Below are 15,850 nucleotides of genomic sequence, written 5' to 3' on the forward strand. Positions count from 1 at the left end.
GGACTATTTTACAATGAACCTCTATCTTAAAGTTTTGTATCTTTCACATTACCTTTACAAGTTTATCATCATTGAGATAAATAAACTTAACCAATCTTCTAGCATTTGCAATTACTCTTCTCCAGCCAACCACAAGAGTGACTATCATCCTGATGAGAACACTCCAACCAACAATATAAAGTAAAACTATGAAACTTGTTTATGGTAGTTTATAGAATAAAACTTTTAATTATATTCCAAATATATTAATCAAGACCTTACCACAACTATTTTATATTGCATTATTGCGAGTAAATAAGAAGGTATGGGAGACTTTTTCTCTAGCACTTTAATCAATCTTTTTAGAGCTCTGTACCAAAATGACAATAAAATTTAGAGTAATTGAAAAAAAAAAGATTAAAATATATAGAGTACTTGTAAAAAAAATATCAAAATATCAAGGAGACCCTGGATTATATAACTTACAAGCATGGTTTCCTTTCAAAGAATTGATGATGAAACATTGCTTCTCCACACAATCTATTTCAATTAGGCTCCAATGAGAATTGAAAACAATCATACGTCAATAATTTAACAAAATAAAATCTCATAAAATCTAATAGAATATCAAATTACTTACTTTTCATTGTATGAAATTAGAAGGACCTCCAAAGTTTCAAAGCCAATTGGATTGAACGAATGATCAAATGCACTTGTATCAAGCTCACTCCTCATACAATATGAGGTAGATGGATTAAGAACCTCAAATTTTTGTTGCATATCAATATGAAGCTCATGCATTACACACCTAGCAAATGAATGGAGATAGTGAGCATAAACATGAAAGCCTATTGCTAGAAAAATATAGTGAGTAAAAAAAAAATTGGTATATTATACCCATCATAACAAGAAGAATAGAGCCATTCACTTCTCTCATTTTATTCTTGAGGATTTCAATATAGTCAGAAACAAAAAATATCATATCAGATCTTTTGTTAATATCACTAGGTAAAAAGAAATAGACATTGAAACCCTTAGGATGAGCCCTTTCAAGAAGGGTAGATAGTTCTTTTTCAAAAGATGGAGCTGCTCCGCTTTGTTTTCTTCTATATTCTTCCTTCTGTACTCCCTTCATTTATTTGCCTGCTCTTCTGTGGCCTTTTCCTCCTTCTCATGTAGTCTTGTATCCTTTTCGTGTGTAACATCTTCAACCTTAGCATTTGGATCATCTTTCTTTTTTCTATATGGAGATACATTTAAAATATTGAAAGTCTTCACATTAGTAAGGGGACTTGCTCAAAGACCTTTGAAAGTTTGTATCTCAACCTCTTAAGAATTATCATGTCTTTGTCCATAAGTGTAAGCCTATGTGCATGAGTAGCACTGATATAGGAATCTTGAAAAAACTCAATCAATAAATTTTTTGTAACCTTCTAGATGCAATTGAGAGCTATCCTTGTCCATCTAAAACTATCAAGACTATGCTTGTCACAAATTTTTTTGACAAATCTTTGAAATGAAAGTTTTGGAATTGCATTATCGAGAGACTTCATTACACTTCTAATCTTCTTCATGTATCTAACATACTGTGAAAAATTTCTCCTTGGCTTTGATTTCCTTGCAAGTTTAGAAGGCATGGAGGATTGATGGATCTTTGAAGCAAGGTCTCTAGGATCAATTTTTTTGCTTTCTTGGAGTAGCCTTAGTTCTAGCCATTTGAAATCTCCAAAAGAAACAAATAAAAACTCAAAATTAGGATATCCACAAGTCAAACAAGGAAAAGATTGACATAGCCACAAGTCAAACAAAAAAAAACTCAAAATTAAGATAGCCACAATTCAAACAAGAAAAATTTTTACATAGCCAAGGATCTTATGTATCCACAGTTGTTAGCTTGATGTATGCCATTGTCACTACACATCATGAGGTACTTGAATCACATTGGTGTTTGCTTCAAAGTGCATTAAAGATTACTTGCACATTTGTCACACTATATTCTATTGGTGCAGGTCTCCCATGGATAAAAATGTAGTCATCAAGAGAAAGCTTTGCAAAAGGTTAATCAGTCTACTTTCACTCTTACTATGACTACCATCTAAAATTTCCCAACCCCAAGCCAAACTACACACTCTACCTCTATAGCTAGTTCTCAAGCTTTAGAAAAAAATGGAGTGGGTGTGGTAGGAGAATATGGCTCTTTAAGCCCAAGTTCAATAGCAGAAGGTAGAACTCTAGGAGCAATAATAAAGGCATAGTGCAGAAGAAGCCCTCCCTTCAACACAAACTAAACACTATGCGTGAGTGAGTGAATGACGTTTTCACATTTCATACATTAGAACTTTTTGGAGAAAACTTGGAGAAAACAATTTCAAACAAACTTTGTAAAAAAAATTTTGAATAGAATTCAAATAAAATTTTGAAGAAAATTTGTTTACAATTTTAAAAACGACATCACTATTGCTAGCCAATATTTGTCAAACGAAATTGTAAGCCTAAGACTTTAGCAAATATTGTGCATTGTGGGACCTATGTAATGAAATCTTATCTTACATACTAGGTGCTAAAAGTTTCTGAGCTATAATGAAGTTGCCTCATGTTGTTGAATTGGAGTAGGAAAAGAGCTCAATGGTTCAAAAATTCAAATTATGGTTTAAAATTTCATTTTAAAAGGACTTTTCCTCGAAGTATAATGCAAAATTTACTTAACACATGTGGTGGCTATATACTATTGTCACCTCGAAACTTGTCCCATGTGTCATTGATATTTTCAAATATTATGGCACTTTATAGCATTATTTTTCAGGTGAAAGAAAAGATTTCTAGGCCTTTTTTAAAAGTTTAAATATAGCTTTTTTGAATTTGTGTATGGTACCTTTTGAGAAAGTTCCAAGGTGGCCGTTATAATAAATACATGTTTCCAAATCAGGCTGGTGTTTGCACAAAATTTCCTTCTACGCATTTTTTTCTCTCTCCCACAACACATACTTTGTGCATCACAAGTCAAGAATATGTGTGCTCTTGACTATCATTCTTAGAAAGAAATACATTTACAAGGTAACAAACTTCTATTTGTCATTTTTTTGTGCACAACCGTTGAAAAATGATTGAATCAGCTATTTTAAGGTGGTGAGAATCATTGAATCAATTATTTTTTTTATAAAATGATTGAATTAGTCAATTTTTATAAGATGAAATGCAATAACAATCTACAAAGCCTCTCTAACCTCCATTGTCACCATATTTCATAAGTTGTCAAATAAAAAATCACCATGTTTCATGAGCTCTCCAAGCCTGCCAATTATATTTTCAAATCTATCTCCAAGGTCATTGAATCCCAAGTTTTCAATAGCGGATTAGATAAGATAATTTTGGTGGAGAAGAAAGAAGCTATAAGAGTTTTTTGCTTCGTGCTTGGATATAATGGATCTAGGGCAAGATAATTTGGAGTTCTTAGCTCTTATTTGCTCTCCCATGTAGGGGATGCCAAGAATTTGAAGCTCCTTCCAGGCTATAGAAAATAAGAGTTCTTGAAATGTAGAGGTCTTATTGAGTGGGATGAAACAAAAGATTCCTCTAGAGGCCCTAGTGAGTTGCTTGAAACTAGAAACTCTTCTGTAGTAGAGTCTGACTAAAAGATATCAAGGGTTCCTTGAAACCCATATTTTTTCATCTCTTTGTCTACTTTTGTAACCATTTTGAAAATCTTTGTTTTGCACGAGTTTAAATATCCATTTTTTTTTCTTTGGGTGACAATTTGTATAGTCCTTGCCAAAGATGATGTATTACATGACATGGTTATGTCTTTGAGCTTGAATTTGTGCCAAATTTATCTATAGAACCATTGAAAGACCTCTAATAGATTGTTTATTTTGTATCTTTCACCTCCATGTCTTGTGTATCTAAAGTATTTTGTTCTTGCTTGATAATGTGATTTTTCCATACCTTGGGTTGACCAAATAGATAGAGATCTATATTTTTTTATAAAATATAGAGCATGGTTGTATACAATATATTGCATAGTTTACAAATAAATAAAGTTAATAAAAAACATTATATGAGTCAAACAATCAAGAGTCATACATATGCAAACTTTTTATCATATAGTGAGTGAAGTGTTAATCACTCCAAGCTTCTATCATTGTCTTTTTAAAAAGGTTCAATTGGTTTTTGAAGTCTTTGAGATCATTATCATTCCATTCAGTTTTATTACAATTAAAAATTACTTTTTGTAGTATTTCCCAAACATTGGCTTTTCTATTCCGAGCTTGTTCATTATTAGCATGATCCTTAACTACATTATGTAGGGACTTCCACTGATGATTGTATCTAATTAGTTGAGCCACCATTCCTAGAGTTTATCTAATCAAGTCTCCCATGAAAGCCTAAGAATCTTCTAGTCTTCACTCTACCAATAGATGGCTTTTTGGAGACGCAATTTCCATCCTTAGACTTTTTGTAAAATATTACACGGCGCAGCGAACAGAATCTGAGAAAGAGATAGAGAGTACACAACAGATAAGAGGAGAATCAGTAAAATTCTTTAACTCCAAACAACTGATACAAAGATGGCTCTGTCCACCCGTGCGCTTCCACTGTGTGAAGCTTAGATGGCGATCTAGACAGAAGATAGGTGAAGAGCTTAAGGCTAGCTGGAACAACAACTCTGACTGGGTGAAAGATGAGTGTAAGATGGCTGCGAAGGGGTTTAGCTTTTATAGCTCGCGAAGGTCGTTAGGTCGGCCTGCTGACCGACCTACCATATGAGCCTCCACTAGTCGGCCAGGGAATATTCCAGGGAATATTCCCTTTACCATCGGGCCGGGGGCGCTGCCCCCGGACCCCCGCCAGGGGGGCCGCTGGCCCCCCTGGGACCCCCCAGCCAGGGGCCGCTTCCGCGGCCCCCGGACCCCACAATAGGGGCCCCTTTTAACTCCCTTACCACGCAACTCAATGCAATGTGCCTCGAGTTGCTACCAGCTTAACCACTCCGTCTAACCCAAAGATTAGACCCACAATGGTCACCTTTTTGCCATCCGGTCACATAGACCTCATCTGATATACAAGTCAGGACTCCACCAATGTCCGGGCTCACACTTGGCTTCTCCTCATAATGGGGGCCTTACAACTTTGAGCACCATGGATCATTGGTAGTACCTAATGAGGGTGGGGCATTGATCATATCTAACACCCCCCCTCAATGTCCACCCATAGGTGAACTATCTCCTCGGCCCAATGCCGAGTCTCTGAAGATGAACTTGAAGCAGATCCTTCGTAAGTGCTTTGGTGAAGATATCTGCTCCATTCTCCTCTGTTGGACAGTAGACCAATTCCACTATCCCATCCTCCATCAAATCACGCACATAGTGATACTGGATCTCTATATGTTTGGTGCGTGCATGAAACACTGGATTTTTGGCAATGGCGATGCAACTCTGATTGTCACATCTCAGCACAGTTGGTTCTTCATCCTGCACTCCCATATGCCATAGAATCCTTCTCAACCATACGGCCTCACATGCAGCAAAACAAGCTGCCTTGTACTCTGCTTCGGTAGAAGACAATGCCACTGTTGGTTGCTTCTTACTAATCCAAGAGAAAATTCCTGAACCCAAAGAGAAACAATAACTAGAAACTGACTTCCTGGAATCAATGTCTCCTGCCCAATCTGAGTCACAGTTCCCCACAAGAGAAGTTCCGAAACTGTATGTGATACCATAGTTAAGAGTTTTCTTCAAGTATCTGAGCACCCGCATCCCAGCCTTCCAATGACTCTCATGAGGTTTGTTTGAGAACCTGCTCAAAACACCAACAGCAAAACTGATATCTGGTCTGGTGTTACACAAGTAGATTAGACTGCCGACCAACCTCCTATACCTCCCAATGTCTGCTAGTGCTGATGTATCCTCAACGGATAACTTTACATTCACCTCCATAGGTGTAGCTATCTCCTTGCACTCGGTCATACCAAATGCCTTCAAGATCTCCCATGCATACTTCTTCTGAGAGATGAAGATCTTTCCTGGCTCTTGCCAGACTTCAATCCCCAAACAATAGTGCAGCAAGCCCAAGTCTGTCATTTCAAACTCAAAACTCAAAGCCTTTCGAGTTTGGTTGATCATATCTTCATAGTCACCTGTAATAAGAAGGTCGTCCACATATAGGACAATCACTACAGACTTTTTACCATCCCTGTAAACATACAAGTTAGCATCTGAGGCACATCTTTTGAAGTTTAGGTTTAAAAAGAACCTATCTATCCGCTGGTACCATGCTCTGGGGGCTTGTTTCAGCCCATACAATGCCTTCTTCAGTTTACACACTTTGTTCTCAGAATGGGGGGCCTCAAACCCTGGTGGCTGAGCCACGTACACCTCCTCCTTGAGGTCACCATTTAAGAACGCTGACTTAACATCCATTTGGTACACTGGCCACTTCTTGTGGGCAGCCACTGCAAGTACCGTGCGAATAGTGGTCATTCTGGCAGTTGGGGCAAATGACTCTTGAAAATCAAACCCTTCAACTTGTGAAAATCCTTGGGCAACCAGTCTAGCTTTGTACTTTTCTAAGGTACCATCAGCCTTGTACTTTACCTTCCAGATCCACTTGGTGCCAATAATCTTCCGCTTTGCTGGCCGATCCACTAGCTCCCAAGTGTCATTCTTCATTATGCTGTCATACTCCGCCTGCATAGCAGCCTTCCATGATGGATCTGCAAGTGCTTCTTCTAAGTCAGTTGGCTCCTTTACTTCTCTCATAATCTCAACCATCAAGGCCATGTTGACTATGTGAGCAGAAGCCCTCCTTTGCTCCTCTATTCTCTGAGACCTCCTTGGTCCGTCTGCCTTCTCCTCAACAGATGCAGGCATAGGATTATTGTGGTCATAGAGCTGCTTCACCCAGCGCGGCAATGGCTTTTCCGGTGGGGTGATGTCAGGTTGGTGAACTTTTTCCTCATCATCTGAAGATGATGCTTCCTCCTCCTTAAGGATAGGGATAGCTCTCGGGACAGGTTCATAGTGGACTACTTCTTCGCTTGATGATAAAGTGGAAGACCTTGCCTTCTCCTCCTCCACTGTATGCGGCTCCTCCTTGAACACCACATCACGGCTCGCGATGATCTTCTTTGCCTCTTGGTCATATAACTTGTAAGCCTTCTGCTCATCACTATAACCCAAGAAGATACATTTTCTGCTTTTTGGTTGTAACTTGTTTCTCTTCTCATCTGGAACATGTGCATAACATTCACATCCAAAAATTCTGAAATGTGAAACAGATGGTTTCTTACCAGTGTAAGCCTCATGAGGTGTTTTTCCCTTGAGAGCCTTTGTGTAGCTCCGATTTAGAATGTAGACTGCAGTATTAACAGCTTCAGCCCAAAAATGGTTAGGCAATCCCTTGCCCTTTAGCATGCATCTTGCCATCTCCACAATGGTACGATTCCTGCGTTCCACAACACCATTCTGCTGAGGTGTGTGAGGCGTCGTCAATTGACGCTTGATCCCTTTGCTCTTGCAAAAGCCTTCAAACTCCTTTGAGTTGAACTCACCACCACCATCTGTTCTAAATTTCTTCACACTTTTCCCTGTTTCATTCTCAACAAGTATTAGCCATTCTTTAAACTTACCAAAAGCTTGAGCCTTATCACGAAGGAAGTACACCCACATCTTCCTACTGTAGTCGTCGACAATCAACATAAAATAAGAAGATCCCCCCAAGGCCTGTGTAGGCATCTTACCACACAAGTCAGCATGCACCAACTCTAGAGGAGCATGTGCTCTATTCTTGCTTTCTTGTGGAAATGCCTTTCTCTGTTGCTTGCCCATCATACAAGCTTCACATGGTTCCTTCAATTCAGTTATTGTAGGTAGGTGAGCAACCATACCTTGCTTTTGCATCTCCTTCAATACTGCAAATCCGATGTGTCCAAACCTTTCATGCCAAAGCTTACTTGTGCCCACTCCAGCGGTGGCTGTAAGAGCACTTAGCTCATACAGGTTGTTCCTTCTTTCTCCTTTGCCAACAATTGTGCCAGCACTATCAATAATTTCTGCACCTGTCTTCTTGAACCTCACTTCATGACCAAGATCAGTTATGGCAGCAACTGATAAGAGATTTCTCCTGATTTCGGGAACATACAACACATTTGAAAGCTTTTTGACTTCACCATTTGCAGCAACAAAAGAAATAGTACCTGTGCCCGCAGCAGGGCATTTAGCATCATTTCCAACCGTCACAGTGATGGATTCTTGTAGAGGCTGCATAGAACTGTATAGACCTTTCTTGTTGGTCATGTGACGGGAGGCCCCACTATCCAACACCCAAGAGTCAGTGGTAGATTCTTCTTGCGCCGAGGAGCACACTTCCTCAATGGTCGCCATGAATAATTCCAACTCTGCTTCAGCCGTATTGGCTGTCTCTTTCCCTTTAGTTTTAAGGGTACCATTCTTTTCATCTGCCTTCTTGACACGACAATCTGCAATTGCATGTCCTTTCTTCTTACAGTAGAAGCACTCTCCTTGAAACTTCTTCTTGCCGCCCTTTTTCTTTTTGTCACCATCATTTTTGGTGGAGGAAACACCTTTGCCTTTTGCATTGGCAGAGAATGCAGCATCTCCATTGTTGCTTCCTTCTCGGGCTTTCAGCCTCAACTCCTCCTCCATTAATAATGCACAAAACTCCTCAAAAGTCAAAGCTTGAGGTCTCACCTGAGTATTAAGGGCAGTTACTAGTCCATCAAACTTTTGTGGACAAATCCGAAGACACCTCCGAGCTAGCTCTTCGCTAGTCTTTTGTATCCCAGCGCCAGCCATCTGGTCGCGCAGATTCTTAATCCGAGTGATGAATGCTTCAACCGTCTCTCCTTCAGCAAACTTCTCCGCTGCTAGTTGATTCTCCAAGTTTTGAATCCTTGTTTGGTTTCGTGTTTCATACTGACTCCTTAGTACATTCCAAGCCTCTGACGCTTTGGTTGTATGCTGAATCAGAGTCAAAACACTGTCAGAACAGCTTGTAACTAAGGCACACAATGCATCTGCATTCCTTCGTTTCCAAGCTCGTAGAAGATCTGCATTCGGAGGAATCATCACACTAGGATTTGATGGGTCGGGGGTAGGCTGTGGTTCTGCGTCAGTCCCCAGCACAGTCTCCAGAAGCTCATAAGAATCAAGGATAGTTGTAATTTTGAACTTCCACAAGGTGTAGTTTGTACCATCTAACTTGCCTTCGCTGAAGGTTGGTGGACGAATCCTCAGTGTTTGAATAGCCGGTACAGCAGCACCACCTCCTGCACCGCTTCCTGATGCGCCAGAACTGCTTCCCGGAGTCGACATCGTTTCTCTTTGCTGTTGAAGCCTTTGCCTCTTGCACGCTCTCCGATCTCTAGAGCCCCCTGGGCTCTGATACCATGTAAAATATTACACGGCGCAGCGAACAGAATCTGAGAAAGAGATAGAGAGTACACAACAGATAAGAGGAGAATCAGTAAAATTCTTTAACTCCAAACAACTGATACAAAGATGGCTCTGTCCACCCGTGCGCTTCCACTGTGTGAAGCTTAGATGGCGATCTAGACAGAAGATAGGTGAAGAGCTTAAGGCTAGCTGGAACAACAACTCTGACTGGGTGAAAGATGAGTGTAAGATGGCTGCGAAGGGGTTTAGCTTTTATAGCTCGCGAAGGTCGTTAGGTCGGCCTGCTGACCGACCTACCATATGAGCCTCCACTAGTCGGCCAGGGAATATTCCAGGGAATATTCCCTTTACCATCGGGCCGGGGGCGCTGCCCCCGGACCCCCGCCAGGGGGGCCGCTGGCCCCCCTGGGACCCCCCAGCCAGGGGCCGCTTCCGCGGCCCCCGGACCCCACAATAGGGGCCCCTTTTAACTCCCTTACCACGCAACTCAATGCAATGTGCCTCGAGTTGCTACCAGCTTAACCACTCCGTCTAACCCAAAGATTAGACCCACAATGGTCACCTTTTTGCCATCCGGTCACATAGACCTCATCTGATATACAAGTCAGGACTCCACCAATGTCCGGGCTCACACTTGGCTTCTCCTCATAATGGGGGCCTTACAACTTTGAGCACCATGGATCATTGGTAGTACCTAATGAGGGTGGGGCATTGATCATATCTAACACTTTTGAAGATTTGGATTAATAACAACATACCACCATGCAAACCAATTACAGATAAGGCTTTTTTAATCTTTGTTATAGCATGTGTTCTAGCCAATAATGGCTTTAGCTTCCATGCAAACCCTATATAAAGATGAACAAGCTTTTTAAATATCCTACAAAGTACATGAAGTGTATAGATATGGGCATTCACTAAAGAAATATCTAAGACTGGCTTAAACTATGGATCCTTATTGTGCCTAAAGTGAGATTTATTCCAATTTTTTGAGTTTAACTCTATGGCTGGGGACATTCAATATAGGTAAGGAGATTTGGAGTTGACTCTCTTTGACACATTGTACATACATTTAACTATCTTTAAGTCACCAACTATGTGCCACTCAATCTTATAGTTCCAAATCCTTCAATAAATAGCTCTTATTTTGCCTATTGTCTCTTAACAACATCAGGTATTTGTATTTGTTATCCTATTGGAAAGGACGTGTTTCTTACAGTTTCTTCATAATGTACCTTTATAATTTGTGGATGAGAATAGAGTCTGGAACATCTTACGCTGAGTATAAGTTCAAGAAAAAATATCTTCATCCTACCTAGCGTGTGAACGCTCTGTTGGATGTATTGATTCTTTTTAATGGAAATCTTTCTCTTTGCTCTTTAGTGTTTGGGAGCATGTGCCATTTAGACTACATTGTATTGTGTCCATGTGAGTTTTGTATATATTTTATGGTGTATATGTGGTATTTTATCCCTCCTACATGAGTTGAAGATGAACATGAAGCTAATTGAGAATATGAATAATGGTGGTTCATGATTCTATCTAAGGGATGGATGCTTGTGGTAGAAGAAAACAAACCTCTTATATCCTTTAATAGTTTTTTGTGCTTTTCTATTTCAAAGTTATGATAATGAATAAAGGTGTTTTCCTTTCATTGCAATTCTTTATTAGATACAGATTATGAATTGGGGTCGTGCTTGGATGGTATTTCTTAAATATGCTAAAGAATGTCAAGTTGAGCTATATTTTGAACTTATATTCTCTTTTTCCTAAGTCTCAAGGATTCTCCCTGATTAAGTGTGGGGATATGTTGACAGTTCAAATGATTGATTTTTTGGCTGATTTTTATTATTTTTGTGGACTGAATGGTTGATTCTTAATTTATTTTGTATTATTTTTAGTTGTTTTGGAAGTGTTTGGGAGTGTTATGTATGAGGTTGATTAGGTTTGAGAAGCTCATGATGGTTTATAGTGGAGATACGATATTCTGACATGTTTTGTTGATGTCCTAATAGTGTCTAATTGGTTCTGTTTGGGTCTATTGAGCTTCTATTTTGCTCTATTTTTCTTCTATATGAGAGATTGGAATGATGATTGATGAATTTTGAGAGTGTTTGGAAGCTTATTGATTGATTCTTGATGGTTTTGAATGATTCAAGTTGAGCTAAATGCTTTTTGATGTCTTTCTGTTAACCCTCTATTGACCATTTGTAGAGCCTTTATTTCTATTATGTTCTGTTCTGCATGCCTCTACAAGTGTAATGAGGGATGAAAGTGTAGCTTGGAGAAGTTTTACAACCTTAGGAAGAGATGAATATAAGTTCAAAATAGCTCGAAGAAGTGTAAGAAGTAGCTGTTAAAGACTTCAAGTAAAGATTGAAGTGATAGTGATAGTAGTGAGCTCTCAAGGGACACTATAGTAGCTTTGGTGACCTTTCATACTAGACATACCTCTTGGGAGGGGTATTGAGGAGACCAAATAGGGGTTATGGATGATTGTTATTGATTATTCTAATGTACATTTGAGAGAGAGCATGTGAGAAAGAGAATGTGTGTGAGTGAGAGATAACCAAATCTATGCAAAGCAATGTATCTATGAGTGAGAGATTGTGAGAGAAAGCTATGGAACCTTTGAAAAAGAATACTATTAGATTCCCTACTTTCTTGGTGTTCCTCCTGGGGCTCTAGTTATACATATGTTTCACAAGATAAGAGAAACAAGTTAAAATAAAAAATCTAACAATGTATCTCTTTTAAGGTAAAAATTAGGGGTAAATTTTAGCCCAAATGCTAAATTTTAAGGCTCAATTTTCCAAAAAATAGCCATATCTATAAAAATTTACATATGTTGGCCTAAAATGTATAAAAAAACAACTCAAAGTAGAGTTTTCTCAAAATATTCACTCAATTTTCTCAATCTTTACCGTTGATCAACCAAATATTTTCCCATCTATCTATAAATAAAAAATCATGGGTATCCCTTATTTGTAACCCTGATCTTGTTGGATTATAATGATGAGCAAAAGACTTACAAATTGTATGACCAAGAGGGAAATAAGATCATAGTGAACTATGATGTGGTATTCAAGGAGCAGCCACATATAATGGAGATGTAGACTTTAAGTTTCTCCACTTTATTATCAAGAGAAGTAGTCTACTATGAATCTATCCCAAGAGATGTGCCTACCTTCAAAGAGAGAAAGCATCATCTTTGGATTATGAAAAAAAATTTCACCAACTTGTGGTCACACCATCAAAAAAGCCATTGTCGTGAGATGAGTGAAGCAACTCTATAATTGCAGTAATTCTATGTATATAACTATTTAGGAAAATATAGATGGGCCAAGAAGATCTCAAAGAATAGAGAAGCAAAGAAAGGCTTCTCCTCACATAGTCAATATAGAATTGATGTGGCTGAGATTATAAGAGAAGTAAGAGAGCCAACAAACATGGGAGAAGCACTTGTCGGTCTAGCATTAGGGAAAAAAATTTAGAAAATAAAATTATTTTTTATATTTGTAAAACTTTTATATTTTGGTAAGTAAATATATAAAAAATCATTAATAAGTCATTGCCGTCGTGATATTCTCATGGTCACATCAAACCTAGAAATCTAGGTCCCCATAAAGGTGACAAAGATTGTCATAATTAAGATCTTACTCATCCTCAATAAAGTGAAAACTAATATATTAAATTTGAATTTTGTTCGACGTTTGGTTACTTCCCTCCATTCTCACTCTCTTCTTTATTTTCCCTCCTTACTAGTTTCTTCTTCGTTTTCTTTCTTGTTTCTAATTCACATAGTTTTTCAATCCAATCTTCTAATCACATCCTTAGCTATGGATCAATCATCCAATGATCTCTTTAGCTCTAGTAAAATACCTCTCTATCATCTTCATGAGGTTGGATAGTAAGTATGAACCAATAAGAAAGAGAATAAAACCCATTACTATTACGAGAGTCTACAAAACATATACTTAGGTGTGAAGGAAATAAGAATCTTGATCTTTGGTTAGATGGCAAGCTATATTCCAAAGATCCTAGCAAAAATAGCACTTCGTCTTTCCATAATAGCTCTTTATTGATGAGGTTCATTAATGATGGTTATAATGGGTTTCTAAATTATACACTTAACTTGGTTGTAGAAAACGATGTCCTCAGGTTGGAGAACCATCTTTTATCAAAATATAATAATGAGTTATGCTAGAAGCTAGAGGGCTATCAACAAAGGATTTATTCATTGGAGAAACGCATCAAAACTTCTCACGAAAACAAGCTATTTTAGACCTTTGAAATCGACAAAGGGCTCTTAAAAATATTGAGATTCTCAAACAAGGAGGAGTGATTGTAGTAAAAGAATCTAAGCATTAGTAATGTATTTTTTCTTTTTAAAAATATTTTATATGCCTTTTATTATAATTTATTATATTGATTTGTGATGTTAATTTTTTTTAAGTCTCTTCTTCAACCAAATGCAAGTGAAAGAGATTCTTTAATAGAATTTTAGTTTTATTATCATATTCTTCCTTCAGTATATTCAAAAGATATTTTGGAGAATAATAAATTTACAAAGGCAAAGAGACAATGCTTGGAGTCATTTATAAAGGATCATTCTTTGGATATTGAGTTAGTGTAGAAGACACTAGATAGTATTGGTATTAGTGGAGATGCTTATATGTAACTTTTTTAGCTTTTATCATCAAATATGAAGCAAGGATAGGTACACAATTGCATACTTCCAAGGCCATGTGTGGTTAGAACTATTAGACAAAAGAGTGAATAACAAAGTGATAGAGAATCTTGGTGAGCCTTTCCATATCAAGGCTAGCTTCAAAGATAGAAAAAAGGAAGTTCTATTCAATGAATTTAACAATATTTTCCTTGACTTGCCAACCCTACAATGTTTAATGATCCGATTCTATGGCTTGTCACTAGAAGAGGCATAAGGAGTCGCTAGATTTGTGGTTAAACTTGATAAAAGTGAGATTTTAAAATGTACAAAATTAGAGAGGATCTCTATTACCTTGATGAATAGAGCACTTTCATTAGGTCATTGTAATCATTCAATGTTATTTAGTGTTCAATAATCTAAATACAATATCTAGTGGACTGAGAGCATTCAAAGTCGATACAAAGGATTTTAATATATTGTATTAGGTTTTCATCAAACAAATAAAATGGAGATGGTAGAAAGATAATAGGAGAACAATGAATATATGGGTAATATAAATCATAAAATGGAGATATTTAAAGGGATAATAAGGGTGGGAAAGAAGGGAAAGAAAGTAGAAAATTCTAAAGTGATTCTGTTGGAAAAACAAAAGGAATAGATTGAACAAGAGAAGTAGGTTCAATAGAAGTAGGTGAGGATATAGGATCATCAATAAATGGGCATATAGTAAAAACTGAAATTTGAGAGGAAATGACAATAGTAAAATATTAAAGAGGGATACTATTTGGATTAGACTAGAGGATGGCAATGTACAATGGTAATCGATAGGAAATTAAGGACTACGATAGGATATTATGAGCATCATAAGGATAGATGATCTAAAAATGAATCCTTAATGAATAAAGGATTGTTAATAAAATGGTTTAATAGTTGAGATCTCAAGGGCTGAATATTTGACTTGTGAAATACAATCCATTGATGGTGAGGCTCCAGAATATCATCCTCCAAAGGAGGATGCCAAGCATAGCCTTTACACAACAATGTCTACTGATGATAATTCTTCAAGCCATAAGCCAAAGTCATTTTAGTTGAATGGACATACATGGCTGCTTGAAAAATCACATCTTTTACATAAAGGATGTGCAGATGTCCTCGGAGATACATAAAAGATAAGAGTTGAGCTTCATGAGAGGTCAAGCCATCAACAAATGTGTCAACTACTACTTTGAGTAGATCTACTGACCACATATTGTGCCACCCATCCTTGGGAGGTTCTAAGTCCAAATTAATCAAGGAGATATACAACGCAAAGTGCTACTATTGATACTGAATCCAAAAGGATGATGGAGGTGACACCAATTCAAATAGTGGAAAAAAGCTTCTTGGACACAATTCATGCATTGCTAAAGGCACTCTACCTTGGTAGAAAATCCCTCACAGAATTTAGCCTTTTGTTGCAAATGATCTAACTCTTCCTTAAACAACAAATAAGACATCATGGGTGCTAGAGGAGGAATAGAAAGAGTGGAAACTTTTTGATTAAGTTCATTAACAAACTTCTTTTACGACTCTATAGTCTCTTGAGAATGTTGCAAATCGCCCTCACAAATACTAAGCTTACGAGTTGATTCTATCATTTCCTCAAGGGTAGCATTATTCTCTTTGGTTAATGACACATTTTCTTCCTCTAAAGTGGCAACCTTAGCTTCTAATTCTTTAATCATGTCTTGCTATGAATCCATCAAAGCCATATAGCTGCAGTCCTTTGGGTATGTATATCACTCAAAGC

Source organism: Lygodium microphyllum, chromosome 9, assembly GCF_053477565.2.
Source record: "Lygodium microphyllum isolate KBCC chromosome 9, Lygodium_microphyllum_v1.1.10, whole genome shotgun sequence".
NCBI classification, from domain to species: Eukaryota; Viridiplantae; Streptophyta; class Polypodiopsida; order Schizaeales; family Lygodiaceae; genus Lygodium; species Lygodium microphyllum.